The sequence below is a fragment of the Macaca fascicularis genome, chromosome 12 (assembly GCF_037993035.2).
Source record: "Macaca fascicularis isolate 582-1 chromosome 12, T2T-MFA8v1.1".
NCBI classification, from domain to species: Eukaryota; Metazoa; Chordata; class Mammalia; order Primates; family Cercopithecidae; genus Macaca; species Macaca fascicularis.
The window spans coordinates 87209467-87230631 of record NC_088386.1 but is presented as its reverse complement, the minus strand read 5'-3'; the positions used below and the strand labels follow the sequence as shown (position 1 = coordinate 87230631).

Genomic DNA, 21165 nt, shown 5'->3' with positions numbered 1-21165 from the left:
CTGAGCCTAGCAGATTATTAAACCGCTAATAAATGGTACCTATTAGGTGGGCATTGTGGCTCACATCTGTAGTCCCAGCATTTTGGGAGGCCGAGGCAGGAGAATCACTTGAGGCCAGGAGTTCATGACTAGTCTGGGTAACCATAGTGAGACCCCATCTCTACAAATAGTTTTTTACAAATTAGTCAGGCATGGTAGCATGCACCTGTAGTCCTAGCTATTCAGGAGGCTGAGGTAGGAGGATCACTTGAGCCCAGGAATTCAAGGTTACAGTGAGCTACAATCACACCGCTGCCCTCTAGTCTGGGTGACAGAGCGAGACCCTGTCTCAAAAAAAAAAAAAAAAAAAAAAAACAAGCAAACACCTATTATTGGTAGTAATAGCAAAAGAGCAAATTTTTGAGGTAGTAGTAACATCAGCAGTTGAGCCACAAAATCCAGGATCTGAACCTGCAAGCTGAGGGCCAGACCTCAAACCACAGTGACTTCATCCATGCCAGTCAGGCAGCAGGCATCCTTCTTAAACTTCTTTTGTTGAGTCTTCAGCTAAAGACTTTAGTAAGTTGTTTGTTTGTTTGTTTGTTTGTTTGAGACGGAGTCTCGCTCTGTCACCCACTCTGGAGTGCAGTGGAGCGATCTCAGCTCACTGCAACTGCTGCCTCCTGGGTTCAAACGATTCTCCTGCCTCAGCCTTCTAAGTAGCTGAAATTACAGGCTTAAGATACTACACCCAGCTAATTTTTGTATTTTTAGTAGAGTCAAGGTTTCACCCTGTTGGCAAGGCTGGTCTCAAACTTCTGAGCTCAAGCTATCTGCCCGCCACAGCCTCCCAAAGTGCTGGAATTACAGGCGTGAGCCACTGCGTCCGGCCAGTGTAAGTTCTTTCTTTATAAAAAATGAAGCCATTCATATTAGTTCTCACAAATTTCAGAGTAGTCTTTTTTCTAGATATAAGGAGGGACGGATGGATGGATGAATGGATGGATGGATGGAGGGACAGACAGACAAAAGATAGATAATCAATAGTGGAAAGTGTAAAATATTATAATTTGGATAGTTTTGGTTTACCATGCCAAATGTCACTATCCAGTCCCCCAACAAATATTTATTAAATGCTTATTTTATGCCAGACATTTTGCTAGGTGCAGTGAATTCGATAGTGGGCAAAGCCAGGGATGCCCTCTGCCCTCATGAGCCTTCAAAAACAGAACATCCCAATGTAATTTGCAGGGCTGTAATATATCAAGGCAGTGACCTGTATGATGCATTCCTTTTTCAATGTTTAAATCCTTTAAGATCCTCCAAGGACCAGCGTCAAATGATTGCTAGTCCTAATTTTCCTGGGCATAAATCACTCCAAGAGTAAATTTCCCATGTTTTGGAGATCAAGTGTTCAGGTTTTGCTGGGTGTCATTCATCAGTGCCCTGCGGTGGGAAATTTATAAAAGCATATTCTGGGTCACAGACTCCTCGTGTCAAAAATCACTTACAAGGTCATTTAGGCCACCCTCACTCTCCATGAGGGAATGCTCCCATTATGTCTGAAAGTGTTCTTCCAGCTTCAGATAAATACATTTACCTGAAAAAAAAAAAATCATTGCTCTCAAAAAGTAGCTTTTCCCTGATGGCATCATGCTAATTACTTGGAATGACTTTCCCTTAGTGAACATATTGTCATAAAATGATAAATTCCCTGAGGCTAACATTTATCATTTTCCAGACCCTGGTCATGGACCTCACCGGGCTTCCTCAGTCAACTGTACTAAACAAATAAAATTACATTCATGACATTTGAAAAGGCAGCATGATTACAGTCATCACTTAGAAGACAATGGGGCAAAAAACCGCTAAAAAAATTTAAAAACAATGAAATCAACAAGTCTAGACTCCAGCCAATCCAAAAGATTTAAAATGAGACATGTAAGGTATATGTGTATGTGTGTGTATATGTATATGTGTATATGTGTGTGTGTATATGTATATGTATATATATAAATTGTAAACTAAATTGAAACAAAAAACATTAAGAAAATTTTAACTCTGGTTTCAGTTTAAATCAAGAGAGAGAAGGTGTTGGAAGAAACAATCAAGTTGAAGCAATTGGGGAATGTTTGCTAGGATTACAGAATTCCAAAATGAGCCAAAGCCCCGATTCAGGGCCTAATTGCTCCTGATGGCTACACTGGACCATCACTAAATTCTCCTTCGTCAAAACCTCTAGTGAAGAGTCTTCAGTAAGAACATGTAGGGGGGAAATGAAGCGAACTCTTCAGTACCGAATGATTTCACTTTAAAAGAAATCTCAAGTGCACTTTTAAAAACGTCGTCTCTATCCTGTCAGCATAAATATGTGTTCTATAAACCTGCAGTTTGTGTTATTAGAAAGCACTGAGTTTTATCAAGTCATTTGAATTTTTTATCCACTCACAATCTTGATAGGGCGGATAATTATTAGACCAAACATAAAGTTAAACGGACCTTCCCAAGTGCAAGAAGCTATTCACTTTTTGCATTTGATCTTGGGTTTTCATTTTAACATGCAATGTAGACATTTAAACACCAGAGGACAGTGTGTGAATGAAAGCAAAGTTCAACTGCTATTCATCTAATTCAATTCATTTACTTACTACATCAAAGTAAAATCTTAATTTTAAGTGCTTTTCCCCCCAAAGACATTTTGTGTCATTTCATGCTTCAGAAATTAAAAGTAGAGGTTGATAGAAATGTGAATCATGAGACCAACTAATCAAGTTAATTTGAATCATAATGGAAATTAGAAAGATTAATTTCATAAGCAATCATTAATAATGGAAGCTCTCATGTACGAATAATCAAAGCTTTAAGTATTATATGGTAATTAATTCATTACTATGGGTTACATATTTTAAAATAGCTCAAATCTTCCTTGCTTTGGTGTGCTTTTTAATAGCAATCCTTAGGGAAGAAAAGCTAAAAGATTTCCTTACAAAAGTTTTCTGTATGTGTTTTTTAATGGACAAACAAGAAAGCTGAATTAAATTCTACAATAAATAGGCTTGCTCATTTGGTAACAGGCCTTCTTTAACCATGGAATAAGTCAATTGTCAGCCCTTTATGAAGGAGTAGAAAATTATGCTATTGACAAAGAGATAGCCTAAGGTGGAAGACTAATTATATAATTTCGTTGTCCAACATTGAAACTAGTATTTTGTATATGTTCAATTTCATTTAAAAAGGCATTTGACTTGGGGCTTGATTTGGAAAGTGGTCTCGTATGCTGTCACCATTTATAGCAGCACTCATTCAAATGTTAGCTGAATAGTTACATTTCTTATTTGCAATGCCCCTGTACTTTTCCCACATTCAAATTCGTATGCAAAATACTTGTTATTATGAGTCATCTATGCAAAAATCAAGGTACAAATGGACTTAGAATGTACTTTTAAATATTACCTCTTCTCATCTTAAGGAATGTTTTAGTATTATCATTAAAGAATTATGAAAATTGTTAGCATATTGTTTCTTATGATAACATAATCTCTAGAATACAATGGATTCCTATCATATTAAAACATATCTTCCGTATAAACCTTCTCATATATATATAGATCTGACCTTGTTTTCTACATCTCCTTCCATTTTTCTCAGTTTTCTAGGTGATCTGGATTTGCCCTGGTCTTGATAATACTTTGACTATATTTGACTTCCACAATGCTAACTTTATTCATTCCTCTAACCAACAAGTACTGATGTCCCCCACATACTTTTTTTTTTTTTTTTTTTTTTGTGAGACAGAGTTTTGTTCTTGTTGCCCAGGCTGAAGTGCATGGCATGATCTCGGCTCACCACAGCCTCTGCCTCCCGGGTTCAAGCAATTTTCCTGCCTCAGCCTCCCAAGTAGCTGTGATTACAGGCATAAGCCACCATGCGGGGCTAATTTTGTAATTTTAGTAGAGATAGGGTTTCTCCACATTGGTCAGGCTGATCTTGAACTCCTGACCTCAGGTGATCCGCCCATCTCACCCTTCCAAAGTGCTGGGATTACAGGGTGAGCCACCGCGCCCGGCCTGGTGTCCCCCACATTCTAGCTGCTCTTTCTGGTACTCGAGATACTATGGCAAATAAGACAGACTAGATCTGGAGAAAGTTCTACGAAGAGGCTTGCAAAGGCTCTGTGCTTCTCTAAGAATCTAAAAGAAGGCTATTACAACTGACCCACTGAAGTGAATAAAGGAGAAAGTGACAGATGGCTGTCAGATACCACAGGGTCTTGGCAGACCGGGTAAGGGGCTTAGAATTTACTCTGACTGTGATAGGAAGCCACTGGAGTTTTTTAAGCAGGGAAATGGTTTGAACTGATTCCCCTTTCAAAGTATCCCTCTGCCAAGGAGGCAGGTGCAAAGGCAATGGCAGAGATAACATGGTGGTTGGACTAGGATTGTAGCAGTGGAAATGATGGGAAGCAGGTAGACTCCGCGCATATTTGAAGGTTGGAATGACAGGGACTTCTTTCTTGATGCACTGGCCATAGTGTGTGAAGGACAGAGCAGAGTCAGTGATGGCTCCTGGGTTTTCAGCCGAGAAGTCTGCGGGAGAGGCACGTTTGCTTGGGGGTGAGGAGTTGTTTGGGCCATGATAAATTTGAGGTGATTATTAAATATCCAAGTAGAAAAGTTAAGTTGGCAGCTGGATGTAGAAATATGAAGCTCAGGCTGGACATGGTGGCTCACGTCTGTAATTCCAGCACTTTGGGAGGCCAAGGCAGGTGGATCACCTGAGGTCGGGAGTTCCAGACCAGCCTGACCAATATGGAGAAACCCCGTCTCTACTAAAAATACAAAATTAGCCGGGCGTGGTGGCAGGCCCCTGTAATCCCAGCTACTGGGAGGCTGAGGCAGGAGAATCGTTGAACCCGGGAGGGGGAGGTTGCGGTGAGCCAAGATTGCGCCACTGCATTCCAGCCTGGGCAACAAGAACAAAACTCTGTCTCAAAAAAAAAAAGAAAAGAAAAGAAAAGAAAAATGAAGCTCAGAGAGGAGGTCAGAGCTAGATGGCTAGATATAGAGCCTCATGAAACTTATCAACTAACTGGAGAAGAGAGAGTTAAGCAAATAGTATGAGTAATAGATAATTCTTTTCTAAAAAAGAGAGTACGTCTGACACACAAAAAAGAAAAAAAAAAGAGCACAATGGGAGGAAAGCCATATTTAAATTGAAGGATTCAAGACAGTCTCTTTGAGAGTGAAAACTCTGAAGACTTCTTTAGCAGCATTGTATTTAAGAGTTAATGACCTCAGATTACAGACCAGACCTTTACCTGTAAAATGATAATTGCTCAGGGAAATAGATCCCTAATTACATGCACTTTCTAATTCAGAGCAACACCCTAGATCATTTTCCTACCAATTACAAATATCCTTCATAAATATTATATGGAGCATATGCTCGCACAATGGAATATGACCAAGTGGCTCAGCCCTGGTTGTCAGTTCTTTGATTTTTCTCGTTTGTAACTCTTTGTAGAGAAAAGAGGGGAACAACAGCATCAATGAATAAGGAATGATATATATTGAAGTAGCCTGTATCATATGCTTAAACTCTCCGTTCCACACCTCTCAAAATTCCAAGTTTTCTTTTCTATTTGGAATACCTATTAATACCTATTATTATCACAAGTTAAAGCCAGTATCTCAAACTTCATTTTCCAATTCCTCTTTCTTTCTTTCTTTGGGAGACTTAAGCCAAGTTCTTCCTGTAGCCTGTCAGACTGTTCACAGGTAACAGCGCTCTCCTGTGGCAGGAACTGCAGAACAGCTTGCTGTAAGTCTCATCTGTCACATAGTTCATTATCAGAAAGTTTAATAGTTTTCCTCGGGAATAAGAAGTTGTACTTCAGGAAAAAAAATAGAATAACCTCCCAAATAATGGTTCATAATCTTCTTAAAAAGCCAACCTTGGTGAGGCTAACATTGCCATTTTCAAACTGATTTATTCTACCTAAGCTCCTCACCCAGAAATTACCGAACACACACACACACACACACACACACACACACACACACACACACACACACAAATACAAAAATGTTCATAAAACAGACTAAATGGTATGCATGTATTTTTAGGTTTTGCTTTATGCTGCCCTTAGATGCTGTCACAGAGGATCTAGTTGAACAATAAAAATATTAGAGATGCAGTTATTTTTACTGAGTTGATTGGAGCAAGCAGTTTGTAGCCTCAGAATGTAGCAAAGCTACCTAGATACTGTCGAGCTGGTAATCAAATACTTTTTTATTAACATCTTAGTTTCTAAACCATACAACTTGACTACTGACAGTTTCTTTCATTTCTGTTTCAATGGATTATATCCTATTTGGACTGGATCATTCCCACTGAGCCTCTGACTTCACCCTTTTGTTTGATCTCCAGCCTCCATACCCGCTTCCTGACAATCCTTCTGCCCAACTGCACCAGATTGATTCCTAAATGATCTCTTTGATCATGTCACCTTCCTGTTCAAAAATATTGATGGCTCAGTATTTCTCCATGAAGTCCAAACCGCTCAATGTAACACCAGCTGACATCTCACTTCTCTCATACACACACTCTGCAGCCCAGCTGAGTGGAGGTATCCACCACTGCTGTGCCTCATTTGAGAAGAACTTGCCCTCCACATCTTTGTTGAAGTTTTAAGCTTCCTTTAAGGTCCAACTCAAACGCTGTCTTCAAGACATAACAGTGCCATTGAGGTTATCTGGGATAACATGTGGTTAGGAGATCTCTCTGATCATTAATTCTTCAAAAATAGCTTACACTATCTGTAGCTATCAGTAGAGGGCCCCCAAAGTGACACCTATTAAGTGCCTGTACTCTTGCATTATGGGTCCTGCATTTGCATCTTTGTTGTTTGTTGTTTTTTTAATCTTTCCCAGTAGAGTGTAAGGTCCTTACATTGAAGCCAGCATCAGTCTCCTTGTTTATCACTATATACCCATGGTATAGCACAGTATCCAGCACAGAGTAGGTGCTCAATAAATGTTTCTTAGCCCAAATTACAAAGTTGTCTGAAACTTTAATAGTGACATTAATTTTAGCCTGATCTGAAGAATCACTGTTTTTAAAATATTTACATTGACAACAAATCTTCTTATTTCCTCTCTTACTACATTTTTTGTTAATTCAAATTTTTGTGGTTTATGCTGTGAATTTCGTTTGCTTACGGTTGTCATGTATTCCATGAGAACAAGCAAGTTGTCTGTTTTACTTATTTATTTATTTTTATTTTATTTTTAGATGGAGTCTCACTCTGTCACCCAGGCTGGTGTGCAGTGGTGTGATCTCGGCTACTGCAACCTCCACTGCCTGGATTCAAGCAATTCTCCTGCCTCAGCCTCCCTAGTAGCTGGGATTACAGGCGCACACCACCATGCCTGGTTAATTTTTGTATTTTTAGGAGAGACAGGGTTTCACCATGTTGGCCAGGCTGGTCTTGAACTCCCAACCTCGATTGATCCAACTGCCTCAGCCTCCCAAAGTGCTGGGATTGTAGGCATGAGCCACCGCACCTGACCTATCTGTTTTACTTTTTTAAAAAACCATGCTTGACAGGTTTTTAGATTGATCCCCAGCCCTACTACCCAGTAAACCAATGGTTTAGCAATGGTAACATAGAGACCTTCAGCTTTTCAGCCTAAGGCTTTCAATTTTTAACCGCTATAAGACTTAGCTTGAGCCATGAGAAGAATTTACCTTAGTTTTCTTAAGGGTTTCTAGCCAATAATGTTATCCATATGTCTTTTTAAAGCCTTAAATGGAATTGATGCAAATTCACTAGCATCCATTTATTTCAGTTCTGCAAAACCAAATTAGTAGAGCCATGGCAGCCAAGGTCATAGTGTTTATTCCAGAGACTTCCTTCCCCTATGTGCCTTTTCAAGCTCCCACAAAGGACTAGTAGTGTCATATTTGCCCAAAGTGAAAGCACAACATGAGATTCTTGTGGTAATCTGTGCTCTCCTCCCTCTCTCTTTCCTTTGCCCACTTCCCCATTCCCCGTTCTCTCCCCATCCGCTCAGCCATCAATGAGTTCCGTTCTGTCCCCACCCTAATAACTATAAATGACACCAATGCCCAGCAAGGAGCAAAGGTCAAACTGCTCTCCTGCATTCTTTATTTTTCTACCAAGATTGCAGGATTTATGTGGCAACAAAGGATAAAGAACTGGGCAGCAAATACAAATTGGTAAATTTTAAGAACAGAGGGATTAAAACACGGTGCCCATCGGGAAAAATATACATATATGATCATTGTTTCAAGTCTTGAAAAAGAAGTAATCTTTGCTGTGGTGAACAGGCAAATAACAACAACAGATTCCTGAGGGAATGTGATAGGCTTTGAATCAAATGAGTACAGGTCATGGATTTCCAAATATTTTTCTAGTGTGTCCATTACTTCCCGAAAGATCCATCTCTCTGCTGTTGCTGTTGCCACAGCTACCAGGTTCTCCAAGCAGAAGGAGGGAGAGAGGCTCCTGCAGCTTCCCCAGGGCAATTGACCCCTCCACCCACACACCTTCATAAAACATTCAGAAACCTCTCTGCTCAATTATATGTGCGTATACCACTGCACAATAACTCTCCTGGCCACATGTTATCCCAAATAACCTCAATGGCATTGTCATGACAGACTACGAACAAGGCATGGGGACTCAGCCAGGATTGTGTCATAGGGTTTTGGCAATAAAGAGGGTTTTGGCCTGTCTTGAAGCCAGGAGTGATTATTTCTACTAATAATAGCTATCATTTATTAAATTCCCACCAGGTGCCAGCTGCTTGATATATGAAATAATGATGAGAGGTGGTAACATTTATTGAGTTGCTCATTATATGCTAGGTACTGTCACAGATTTGTAACATGTATTTTCTCATTTAATGCCTACTCCCCCCAACTACCCTAAAGGCTATATATTAATGTTTTAGCACCAGTAAATAGATGAGGAAACTGAGGTGCAGACAGTTTAAATAACCTGCCAAGGTCACGCAAGTAGTAAATGCTGGAGCTGGGACATGAAGCCTGGAAGCCCACCTCCAAAACCACACCCTTAACCATCATGTTAAATTACCTTCCTGGTTCAGTTACTTTTAATCCTCATCAAAGCTCTGCTTTATACCCAGTTCAGATGGGAAGCTGAGGTTCAGAGTTTTTAATTAACGTGGGTAGCAGCTGGGGTTCTGTTCAGGGTCATGAGACACCAAAGCCTGGGGATGCAAGGTACAGAGCTCTATCACCCCAGAAGCTTCTGTGGCTGTCTAGCCTTGGACAAAGGAGTTAAGTCACTGAAGTTTTCTTCAAGAGCTTCCACCTTCTATCCTTCCCATGTTTGATCCCCTTTCCATCTCTGAACTCTCCCCGAGGCCCATCTCCCGCTGCCACTACCCCCACCCTCCCATTATAAAACTCTTCTTTGTCTCCTTCCTGAAGGGGTCTCTATAAGGGAACTCATAAATTAGCCCTTCCTAATTTTTCATGGTATAATATAGCACTTTAGAGTGCTGATTCTGCTGAAAATGCAAATCTCAGGCCACACAGACATAGTGGTCCTGACTCAGCAGAGCTGGGTGGGCCCAAGCATCTGCGTTTTTCAGTAAGCACCCCATGATTCAGATGTGGGCAGCCCAGCTTGATTGACTCTAGTCCAGTGTGTCCACACCTTCTGACAGAAGATTTGCATCAGAGAAAGGGACTTTATGTTGGGAATTTCAGGCCAGGGCAAGTGGGGCCTTTGGGTTTTGTGTTTGTTTGTTTGTTTGTTTGTTTGGGGATTTTTTTCTTTTTTTCTTTTTCTTTTTTTTTTTTTTTTTTGAGATGAAGTCTCGCTCATCCAGGCTGTAGTGCAGTGGCGCAGTCTCGGCTCACTGCAACCTCCACCTCCCGGGTTCAAGCGATTCTCCTGCCTCAGCCTCCCAAGTAGCTGGGACTACAGACGTGCGCCACCACGCCAGGCTATTTTTGTATTTTTAGTGGAGATGGGGTTTCACCATGTTGGCCAGGCTGGTCTCAAACTCCTGACCTCAGGTGATCTGCCCACCTCAGCCTCCCAAAGTGCTGGAATTATAGGCATAAGCCACCACACCTGGCCAGCCTTTGGGTTTTGTTTTCCTCTGGCTATCATATTGGTCAAATTTGGGTATACATTTTACTTAGGTAAATTTTAAATCGAAGGCCTTTCAAACACTCTTCTCTTAAATTTAAATAGTTGGTCTTTTAAAAAGATAGAATAAAATTAAAACCTCCAGTTTATTACCACAAAGCTTACTAAATAATAACTTTTCCTTTATTTGGTCATTAAGTAGATGCATACATCACACAGGTGAAATAAACAGTGTTGGAATTCCTTTTATGCTGAAACCAGGCTTCTTTCCAGGTGTTTCAAAGGGTGTGTCCTGAGGAATAATGTATAGTTTTTAAAGACACAATTTCTTTTTTCTTTTTTTTTTTTTTTTTTTTTTGTGTGTGTGTGTGTGTGAGTCTCGCCCTGTCACCCAGGCTAGGGTGCGATGGTGCGATCTCGGCTCACTGCAACCTCCACCTCCGGGGTTCAAACAATTTTCCTGCCTTAGCCTTCCAAGTAGCTGGGATTACAGGCACCTGCCACCACGCCCAGCTAATTTTTGTATTTTTAGTAGAGACAGGGTTTCACCATGTTGGTCAGGCTGGTCTCGAACTCCTGACCTCGTGATCTGCCCGCCTCAGTCTCCCCAAAAGACACAATTTCTTTACCAATACCTTAAAAGTTATGTTTTGAAAAAATTGAGCATTTTTCTCTGTAGTATTTCCATGAACTTTCTTCCAATAAGATTTAGCATGAGAAAGTTAAAAATATTAATGATAAGAAAATATATAGAAAGTAGAAAAAATAGAGGATTATTTTTTTAAGCCTCAAAAGGTTGAACACGAAGCGTTTTGAACCATTAGACACCACATAAAGGATGAAGAGTCCCACCCCAAGGGGACTTAACAGTTGGCAAAGACAACCATAATGTCATAAATAAATTAAGCTAGAATAAATATGAATGCATGCCCTACCTCTTTTATTTTAAGTGCAGAGCTTTCTTGCAAAATTCTTATTAGTAATAAATTCCCTTTGCTACCATGGTGACCTTATAGTTTAAAATGTTCAGTTCTTTTTTCCAGCCAACTTTGGATGTGTTCTGAAGGTTTTATCTGAACTTTTTTTCCAGATACTGTACTCTTCTGGTTGGCATTTGCATAGTCATTTGCATAATGTTATTCCTGATAAAGCTCTGGTTCTCTGAAGAAGAAAATTAGCAATTATTATTTTGCCATGGAATGAATGATAGCTCAGAATGTAAGCTACCAACCTCGTTTAAAAACTTTTGAAATAAGGCAAAAAATAATATGAAGACACGTAGGATTAAAAAAATTACCATCTCACCAAGCACGGCACAGGCTGCTCTTGCAGTGATTAAGCGTGTCCACGGAAGGTCTGGAGGCAGGGGTGGAGGGGCCAAGTTGTCAGTTGCTAGAAAGGCAAAAAGAGCAGGCAAATGATTGGGAGCAAACCATTTAATGAAGGCTTTGTTAGCATATAGGACTGCCATGCTATATGACAGCTGGCACTTAAGAGGCTCATTATTAAGGCAACGTAATTCTGTCCACCTGCAAGCTTGGGAAAAGGGCAATAATGGCTCACTATCGCCCACAGCAACAGTGGCTCTAATTACAATTTTCCCTAGTGAAAGACACTGCACATACATGCTGCCCACACCCGTACAGGCACCCATTGTTGTTTAGAGTAAGGGAGGATGTTTCTTTATCTCCACACTTCTCTTAGATGACTCTACATCTTCTTACAGCCGTTAGGGAAGGCCGCTCTTGTTCCTGAGAAAGAAGTGCCCAGCTGCGCTTTCTCCCCAGGGTTACGATAACAGCACATCAAGTCACATCATTAACAGGACTGACACAGAAGACGGGGTGAGGGAGAGGGCTTCCAGCAAAAGCTCATCAGTGTCATCTCACACATACAAAATATTAAACAACCTTAGCATTTTTTAGTGGGTTGAAAAGGTCAAAGGTCAGGAACACTGATTTATTTATAGGATTATAGCAAAGTTTTTCATAAGAGGGCCCTTAAAATTTAAATTTTGTCTTATAACTGAAATTATAGAACAGTTAGAACATGAAAATAAATGAAAAGAAAAAATCTCTACTTCCACTACCCAAGTGCTCTGCTTGATGCTTTCACACCTGGTATCACAGGTCCATGCATCTGCTTGTATTAACAGCTGATATTCACGATCAGTATTTTGTCTTAAAAACAAATGAAGAGTTTTTATGTGCCAGGAAAATCCATCCATACTCAGTTTTGGAAAAACAAAGAAGTAAGCTAGATACCCCATTGACCCTGATGTGATTATTACATGATTATTACACATTGTATGCTTGTATCAAAATCTCTCATATCCATAAATGTATACACCCACTGTGTACCCATAAAAACTGTTTTAAATAAAAAACTAAAATAAACAAAGAAATAAACTAGCCTCATGGCATAAGGAAGACTCAGTCTGTGTCTTCACCCTTACATCCAAGAGTTGAAGAATAATGCAGGAGTAAGAGGAAAATCAATTTTAAAGAAGGAAAACAACCACACGAATCTGTTTTAATTGTCTACATCATTTAAACTCAGCACATTACATTTATTTTGAGGTTTTGGCACATTTTATGCAATTTTACTACTTAAAATTTAAGAGGACAACTCATTGGCTATTTCAGCATTTAGTTATTTATAGGTACACAATAAAAATTAAATATTTGTCCAAACCTACCCAAATGAATTTATAACAACTGCACAAATATCTTCCATTATCATCCAAAGTAGCAGGCCTATAAAATTTCATTTTATGTCTTTGAATGGGAATAGGATATAAATCATAGTACAGTTTTTAAGAATTCAGATTTAGACAGAACATATTTTCAAAAACATGAAAATGCTTATGCTATGTGGGGGGAAGTACATAAAGCTGCGCAGTGACAAGGTATTTATTTTTAATTGTATCAATGCAACCCAGGTGTCAGCTGATGCCTCCTGCCTTTAAGATTTAAATACAATTGTTTTCACACCTTTCCAAATTTCATGGGGAGCTTGAGGTCGTCTCCAAAATTCCTGTGCATCCTGGGATGTACTTTTTCACTGTCACTTGTGGTACCAGGTTTCTTCTATTAAACTTGACCTCATGAAAACGTCATCATCCATGGCACTTCTCGACCCCCTTCTTCCACCTTGACGCAGGCGTGGAATTCAGCCATTTTTATTTTCCCAAAACTCGTGAAACCTTAGGGCATGAGGCAAGACAACACAGTGTTGGGGTATCCAAGAAGATCACATATCAGGAACACAAGTTCAAATGAAATTGTTTGTAAAAGTTCTCTACCTGCCCTACTATAGGAATCTCTCGTATTGAATTCAGGCAATAGCTTTCTGGCTGGCTGCTCTGCTCGCCTCTCCTCTCATCGTCTCTCTTTCCTCCCTTCTCTTCTCTTCCCAAAGCTACACTCTTATTCATTTCACATGGAAGGCAATTTCACTGTCTCTGCTGTTTCCTTCTAAATGTTCCCTGGAGCCTCATTGTCTGTATATTAGAGACTTATTAAGCACTTTTCCTAAACAATATACCATCTTCTTCCCCCACTTTGTCCTCTCCCCCACTTCCTCTGCCCCCTTCTCCCTCCCTCTCTCTCTCCACACACACACACATGCATACATGCACACATACGTAGTGTGATAAATATTCATTTTTTGGATTACATAAAATTGCTTTTATAGTTAGAGAACATTATTTAAAACACGTATTTTGGAATAAAGATGTAATGGGCTTTCTTCTCTTTTTTGGTCTGGAGACTGCTGGCAAAGTTGCTTAGGGAAGGCCCATTGTTAGAATGAATGTAAAGTGTCAGTAATAAACACTGTTTATTCTTTATAATTTCCTAATGCCAAGAAAGTTGTACTCTTACGAGGTTTGTTTCTTTTTTTTTTTTTTTTTTAACTAAGAGGTGTTTCATTCAAAGTTCCTATAGGTGTTGCGGGTGGTTATTTCTGCCAAGTTACATTCCAAATTGTTGAGAAGGGGTCTAGATTATAAATAGAATCCCTGAAAGAAAGGACCTTTCAAAAAAGAAAACATATGTACACGTACTCACATATCCCAAACCATAAAACAGGTACTTTTGATTGCCAACACAATGGCCATCTCCTACTCTGCTCCTTTTTAAAAATAATGTCAGAGGTCTTATTTTATTCCTGAGACTACTCTCCTCCCATGTGATTCAGGGATCAATCTTGATTGGTCTAAGCCAATTGTGGTGGTGCAATTTTCCTTGCTGGCACATTTTAAGCATGTGCATGTGATCCAGTTCTGACCAATAGGCTATGAGCAAATATTTGCTCGGGGTTGGGGGTGGGGGTTAAAAAGTGGTTTCTTTACTCTTGAAAGGAAAAAAAAAGCTCAAAGAAGAGAGACTCCCTTCTTCTAGCGTTTTCATGTCTGCACACAACACCTGGTGCTGTGCCAGCTGTCTTGTGTCTATGAGTATGGGAAGCAAGGAGATGACACTGCCAAGATGAGATGGCAGAGTGAACACACAGAAAAAAAAAAAATGGAATCCTTCATGACATCCTTTCACCTCTGAATTAAACAACCGAGCTGCCTGAGCACTTATTTTTTCTTAGGAAAAATAAATTGCCCTTCTTATTAAACCAGGTGAGTTTGGATTTTTTGTTTCTTGTGCCAAAAGCATCCTCCTGATATATTGTGTTCAAGCCTATTGACTAAAACTAAACCCCTTTAACACAATATTTATACTGAATTGATGTGAACTTCTATCTCAGGGATGCCACTTTCTCTTTTTTTTTTTTTTCTTTTTTTTTTCTTTTTGGAGATGGAGTCTCACTCAGGCTGGAGTGCAGTGGTGCCATCTCAGTTCAGTGCAACCTCCGTCCCCCAGGTTCAAGCAATTCTCCTGCCTCAGCCTCCCGAAAGCTGGGATTATAGGCACATGCCACCACCTCGCCCGGCTAATTTTTTTGTACTTTTAGTAGAGATGAGATTTCATCAAGTTGGCCAGGCTGGTCTCAAACTCCTGACCTCAAGTGATCCACCCACCCCAGCCTCCCAAAGTGCTGGGCTTACAGGTGCGAGCCACCGCGCCTGGCCCAGGCTGTCATGTTCATCTACATGCTTAAAGATGCCTGTTTCACCAACCCCTCTGGAATTGCTCTGTTTACGTTGCCTTCCTGGCAATTAATAACAGCTATTTTGGCTCAGAAAAATCAACAACTGGACCCTGTGTTTTCTTCTCCATTGTACCAAACAGTCCCCAGAAGAAGAAGAGTGCTACAGAGAAGACGAGCTGGTGATGTCCCAGGAATGGCTCCCTTTGACTCACAGCCAAATTTATGGGAAAAAGAATCACCAAAGCGGTCAAGGTTCCATAGTCCGATGAAGGTCACTAACAGCATCTTTTTATTCTGTCTTGTATGCGGACCTAAATTTGGTTCAAAGATAACAGAAAGACATTTTATAGGAAATTGACAAAGACACCATAGTAAGTATTTAAAAGACGGACTTGTTTCATATGTGCCTCTGTTACCCTATCCTTTCTTGTTGTCTAGCCCCAGGGGTTTTAGGATCAGCAATGTGGCTTTGTCATGTCCTGATCATGCTGGTTTGTAATATCTGTCTTACTAGCAACCGGCACCCAATGGAATGGGTGTGGTTAGAAGCAGTAATGGAACAATCCTGACAAGAGGCATTTTCCACACCTCCTAACAGGGGAGTCCCAACGCCCGTCTTGTAGCATGAGTAATTTCTCTGTGTTATCCAAAGTATTCTATTTAAATGTTTAATTTAACCTTGCAAATAATTATGAAATACAAGCCACGCCACATACAGGCTGATTATTTTTCAAAATATCACAGAAGGGGGAAAAAAAAAAACCTATGGATTATTTACGTCTCTCTCAGCTCATCTCCTGAAGGCCAGAATTTGAGAGAGCAATTTAATATGTGCTTCTGTTATTCTTTGTTCCTAAGTCTCCATTTAGGATCATTGATATTAATCCAACTTAAACCTCAGCAATTGCTTATGTGACCTCAAGCAAGTTGCTTAACCTCTTTAAGCCTCAGTTTCCTAGTAAAATTAGACTAGTAATTTTATTGCAAAAAGTAAGATAATGTTGTAGGAGTTATTAAGAAATTATTTTAGGCAAATAGAGAGGAAAAGGGGTCCTTGGAAAGTTTTCATTTTTTGAAGCATCTTCGGAAAAGTCTCTTGTAAAGCCCCAGCTCTTACAGCCAGGCCAGCAACCTTTGATATACAAATGCTGGCCCTTAGAAGGGGTCCACCCAACATGGCCAGGCTGGCAACCTTCCATAAGCAAATGCCAGCCGTTAGAAATTGGGTCCACCCAACATGGTGACTCCTGCAGCCTTCTTGCCCTTGCCCCACATGTGCCTGCCAACATGGCTGCCCCCACATATCCCCACGTATGTAGAACATCGTGGTGCCCTGCATTTGCATATTAGAAGGCTAGGGTAGGAGGGCCATTTTTTTCACGGGCTACGTGAATGACATGCCTTGTCAAACCAACCCCCTGAGCCCTACGCAAATCAAACATCGCCTCCTCCAGCCTCTTCATAAACCTGACTGGTTTCTGTGGCAGGTGCGGTTCCCTCTCTTGGCTTTGGAGTCCCCCTCCTTCTGTCTCTGTACAGGGGCGCTTCTTCCTTCTCCCTTCCTTCTTAATCCTTCTTGCCTGTTAAATTCTCCGCTCCTTAAAACCGCTCCACGTGTGTCCGTATCGTCTTGTCTAATTCGATCTGAGACAAGAGCCCTGGTGTTCCTCCACTCACCAGAGCCTTATCAATAATTTAGGTGTAGTGTTTGGCCTAATGCTTTGCGAAAAGCAAATGATAATAAATATCAGCTTGTTACTGCTGGAAGTTATCCGCGTTACGGGTGGCAAATCCCTATGGGTCTGTAGCAACCTCAATTCTTGACTCCTCAGAAGAAAGAATTCAACTGAGGGGCACAAGGCAGAAAAAGAGACTGAAGCAAGTTTCAGAGCAGGAGCGGAAGTTTACTAAAAAGCTTTAGAGAAGAAAGGAAAGTACACTTGGAAGAGACCAAAGCGGCAACTTGGAGGTCAACTGACCCATTTAACCTTGAACCTAGGATTTCATACGCATTTCACTTCTGGCGTTGTGAGCCCCTTTTCCCTTGATTCTTCCCTTAAGGTGAGCTGCCCACATGCGAGGGGCGCCTAGGAGGTGAGCACGTGGCGTGTTTACTGGAGTTGTATGCATGCTCACCGGAGGCTTTCCTCCCTTTTCCAGTGGAAAGCCGGGAAGGTGGTACTCCACCATTTTGCTTCTTAACGTGCATGCTCGAGACCAGTGCCCAATTGCCGAAAGCTGCCCATTACCAGTTTCAGGGGTTTTTATGTACAGGGAAACTGCCTCTCCCTGCAGCGCTGGCTGCAACCAATTATTATATTAGAGAGGTAGTGTTACAACTGCCTGAACATCATCCAATGATCACCTGACATTCCTGATGAGTAGAGATGCCCCATCCTGCCCTGCTGATGCCCGACTAGCTACCTTCTGTAACAAGCTGTTGTGGTCTTGTATCATTGTTGCTAACAATTCTGCAAAGAACTTTGGAGTTTGGCTGAAGAAAAATAAATTTAGTTTTGTCATGGCCCTTCTTTTACCTTCCTTATGTAAACCAAAAATAAAATTATAAGCCCCCCGCCCCCCCAACCATCTGAATGGACTTCCTTCTCGGCCAGGGTGGTCTTAAAATTTAACCTGAGAGACTGGTTCAGGCCAGGACAGGAAGTGGGGGCTGGACAGCATTCATTATAGCTCACCGGCATCAACATCAACTCAGACCTTAAGTCTGGTAAGAAGCATTTACAGGCCAGGCACGGTGGCTCACACCTGTCATCCCAGCACTTTGGGAGGCTGAGGTAGGCAGAGCACAATGTCAGGCGCTCAAGACCAGCCTGGCTAACATAGTGAAACCCTGCCTCTACTAAAAATACACACACACAAAAAAAAAATTAGCTGGGCATGGTGGCTTTCTCCCGTAGTCCCAGCTACTCGGGAGGCTGAGGCAGGAGAATCACTTGAACCGGGGAGGAAGAGGTTGTGGTGAGCCCAGATTGGGCCACTGCAGTCCAGCCTGGGCGACAGAGGAAGACTCTGTCTCAAAAAAATTAAAAGCATTTACAATTCATTCTCTCTGAAGCCGGCTGCCTGGAGGCTTCATCTGCATGATAAAACTTTGATCTCCACAACCTCTTATTACAACCCAGACATTTCCTTTCTATTGATCCCAGGTCTAGATAAGCTCAACCAATTGTCAACCAGAAAATTTTAAAATCTACCTATTAACTGGGACCCCCCCGCCCCCCGCCAACCCCCACCACCTTTGAGTTATTCCGCCTTTTCGGACCAAACCAATGTATTTCTTAAATGTGTTTGATTGGTCTCTTGCCTCCCAGAAAATGTATGAAACCCAAGCTGCACCCCGACAACCTTGGGCACATGTTCTCAGGACCTCCTGAGGGCTGTCATGGGCCATGGTCACTCATATTTGACTCAGAATAAATGTCTTCAAATATTTTACAGAATTTGACTCTTTTTGTCGACACTAAACCATAAAATGGCGAGGATATTCTGTCTAATGTTGAAGAATTAAGTAAAACTAAATCTTTAAGCACTAGATTTTACAGGCAGAATTTTGGTACTATAAAGTGTTAGATTAAAAGTTTATTTCTAAATACTTGTTCATTTCAGAAAAGTAAAGTTTTTTCTTTGATAATTACAATACTGCTGTCTTTTCTTGCACAAAGACAGACAATGGAGAGATAAGGTAACAAGAAGTCCCCATAAGTTTTCCTTTTATTTTAGTAAACTCTGTACAACCAAGAGGCAAAATTAATTCCACAAGAGGGAGACAGGTCCATGCTGAATTTCCTCAGGGAAAGAAAAAATAAAAATGAAATTATGATTCTGTTCGAGGAGTTCTTGAAATTTCCAAAGACATTTTAGGTTTTGTCATATTTTTAAAGGGGTCATTTGTGTGCTCTTTCCTTTTTCTCTCACCTTTCAATGAGCTATTAGAGAAACGGGTCCTGTCTAAAGAGAGCCAGAAATTGAAACCTGGCTCCCAGGCAGACCTTTCAACAAAGGCCACAGCCATCTCCCCACTGGCCTTTGCTCCTCCAACTTGACATATGACACCAGTCCCACCAACCATCGCTTTCTGTGGCAACCAGCTTCCGTTTCTTCCCTTCGTTTTCTAGTCTCTCCCGTGGCCAGCCCCCTCTCCTTCACCCGGGGGCTGGACGGCAAGGCAGGGAGGGAAGACCTGAAGCTGCGGCTGCTCTGGTGTGTTTCTACCAGACGCCTGGCAGCCTGTGGGCCTCCCAGCTGGCATGCGAGTGAGGAGACCCGGAGCTCGGTGTGGGGAGGACAAGAGACCTACACGCAATGGGATCCCAGGAGATGAGCAATAACCCCACTTCTGGCTCAGTCAGCCGTGTTTGGCCTGTTTCCCCAACAGCTATAATTTGTTTTGTTTCTGTGCCAGAGTGGGCTTCCCCAGCATGGGAAAGGATTCATTTTTGGTTCATCCCCACAGTTTCCAGAAGCCTCCCTACTTCAAGCTGCCGCAGCGTATGCATCTCTACTGAAGGATAATAAAGTTGTCTTTGGAAGGAGCATTCCTGACTCAGCCACTTCCTACCTGTGGGGCTTTGGCCTCAGATTCACCTTTCGTTGTGTGGGGATGATAACAGTCTGCAGAGTATCAGGATTAAAAGAGACTAGACAATTCTGTGATTTTCAAATTGTGCCCTGAGGAGCCCTAAGGTTCTGGAGGACATATCTAAAAAAAAAAAAAAAGCTGCTCTGGCAATGCAGGGGGAGCTCCAGCAGTTCGATATCACACCCTTCACACACACACACACACACACACACACACACACACTTACTTTAATCACAATAGCTGGTTGGCCTTGCCTAGAAGAGCTTGACCCTCTCCAGATTACAATCCTCCTCTTCTTCCCTGTGCTTTAGAGCTGGCGTTTCTAATCACTAGCCTTACGCGGCTATTTTCAAATGGGGCTTCCCTGGAGCTGCACTGGGGTTTGGATCCACAGCCTCACATCTACCCTGCTCCTGCCCCTTAACCCCACAGGGCAGCTCCGCTTTTCTCTGTTTTATGTAATACGTTGTGGTTCTGAGTAGCATTGGTAGGGAGGCAGCAGTCTAAAGCTCTCAGTCTGAGAAGCCCCTGGTGGAGGGCATCTGGAAGCACTCAGGGGAGCAGTAGTGATGAGGCATGAGGCCAAAAAGCATGGGGACTGTGAGCAAGAATTGGTGGGGCTGGGGCTGCCTCAATGCAATTGGCGTGCCAGCACAAAGCTTCCAAATACTTCTCAGTCCAAATACTTGCTACTTGCCAACTGCCTGAGACTGCTTTCTTTCTTGGTTTCTGCCAGTTTCAACAAGAAGGAAGAAGGAAGCTGTTTGGCTTAAGCCAGAACATCACATGTTGTGGGAGCAGCGGCCCAAGGAGTGGATGTAGAAGCCCAGGTGGCAGAGTGCAGCTGCCACCCACAGCCAGCCCTGCCTCTGACAGGGGATACAGCCGGCTGGCGTGAATGGTCTATGCCACCGTGCCATGTGAGGGACAAGGAGACTCCTCCTCAACTGTAAAACACACAACACACCACACTCACGTATGTGACACACATTTTATTTTTGCCTCTAGAACTTTCCTGTCATTTTACTTTATTTTTATTTGAATTTTTTAATTTTGCCACCCAAAATGTGAAATTATGTCACCCAAAAGGAAGAAGCAGTGCAAGTGTCTGTCAACAGATAAATGGATAAACAAAATCTGTTTATGCATATACAGTCAATGCTACATTATTCATCCTTAAGAAGGAAAGAAATTCTAACACATGATACAACGTGGATGAACCTTGAGGATATTATGCTAAGTGAATAAAACGGTCACAAAAGGACAAATATAGTATGATTCCACTTATTCGAGATATGTAGAGTAGTTGAATTCATACAGACACAAAGTAGAA

The 21165-nt window shown here is 41.5% G+C and overlaps 1 long non-coding RNA gene across 4 annotated transcripts in view; it reads right to left on the bottom strand.

Annotated features, from left to right (window-relative positions):
• The window catches only part of LOC102125234 (uncharacterized), a 50794-nt gene extending 30588 nt beyond the window's left edge, over nucleotides 1-20206 (bottom strand). The window contains exons 1-4 of one of the 4 annotated variants that reach the window (XR_001484024.4): nucleotides 20059-20206; nucleotides 13123-13334; nucleotides 11427-11521; nucleotides 10295-11290 (exon numbers count right to left, since the gene is read on the bottom strand). This is a non-coding gene — a long non-coding RNA (uncharacterized lncRNA). Of the gene's footprint in view, nucleotides 1-10294; nucleotides 11291-11426; nucleotides 11522-11552; nucleotides 13335-20058 lie in introns of those variants that run through there. The other 3 variants (XR_006691103.3, XR_010580004.1, XR_012421319.1) reach the window with 3 other exon arrangements.
• Nucleotides 20207-21165: the final 959 nt, after the last annotated feature.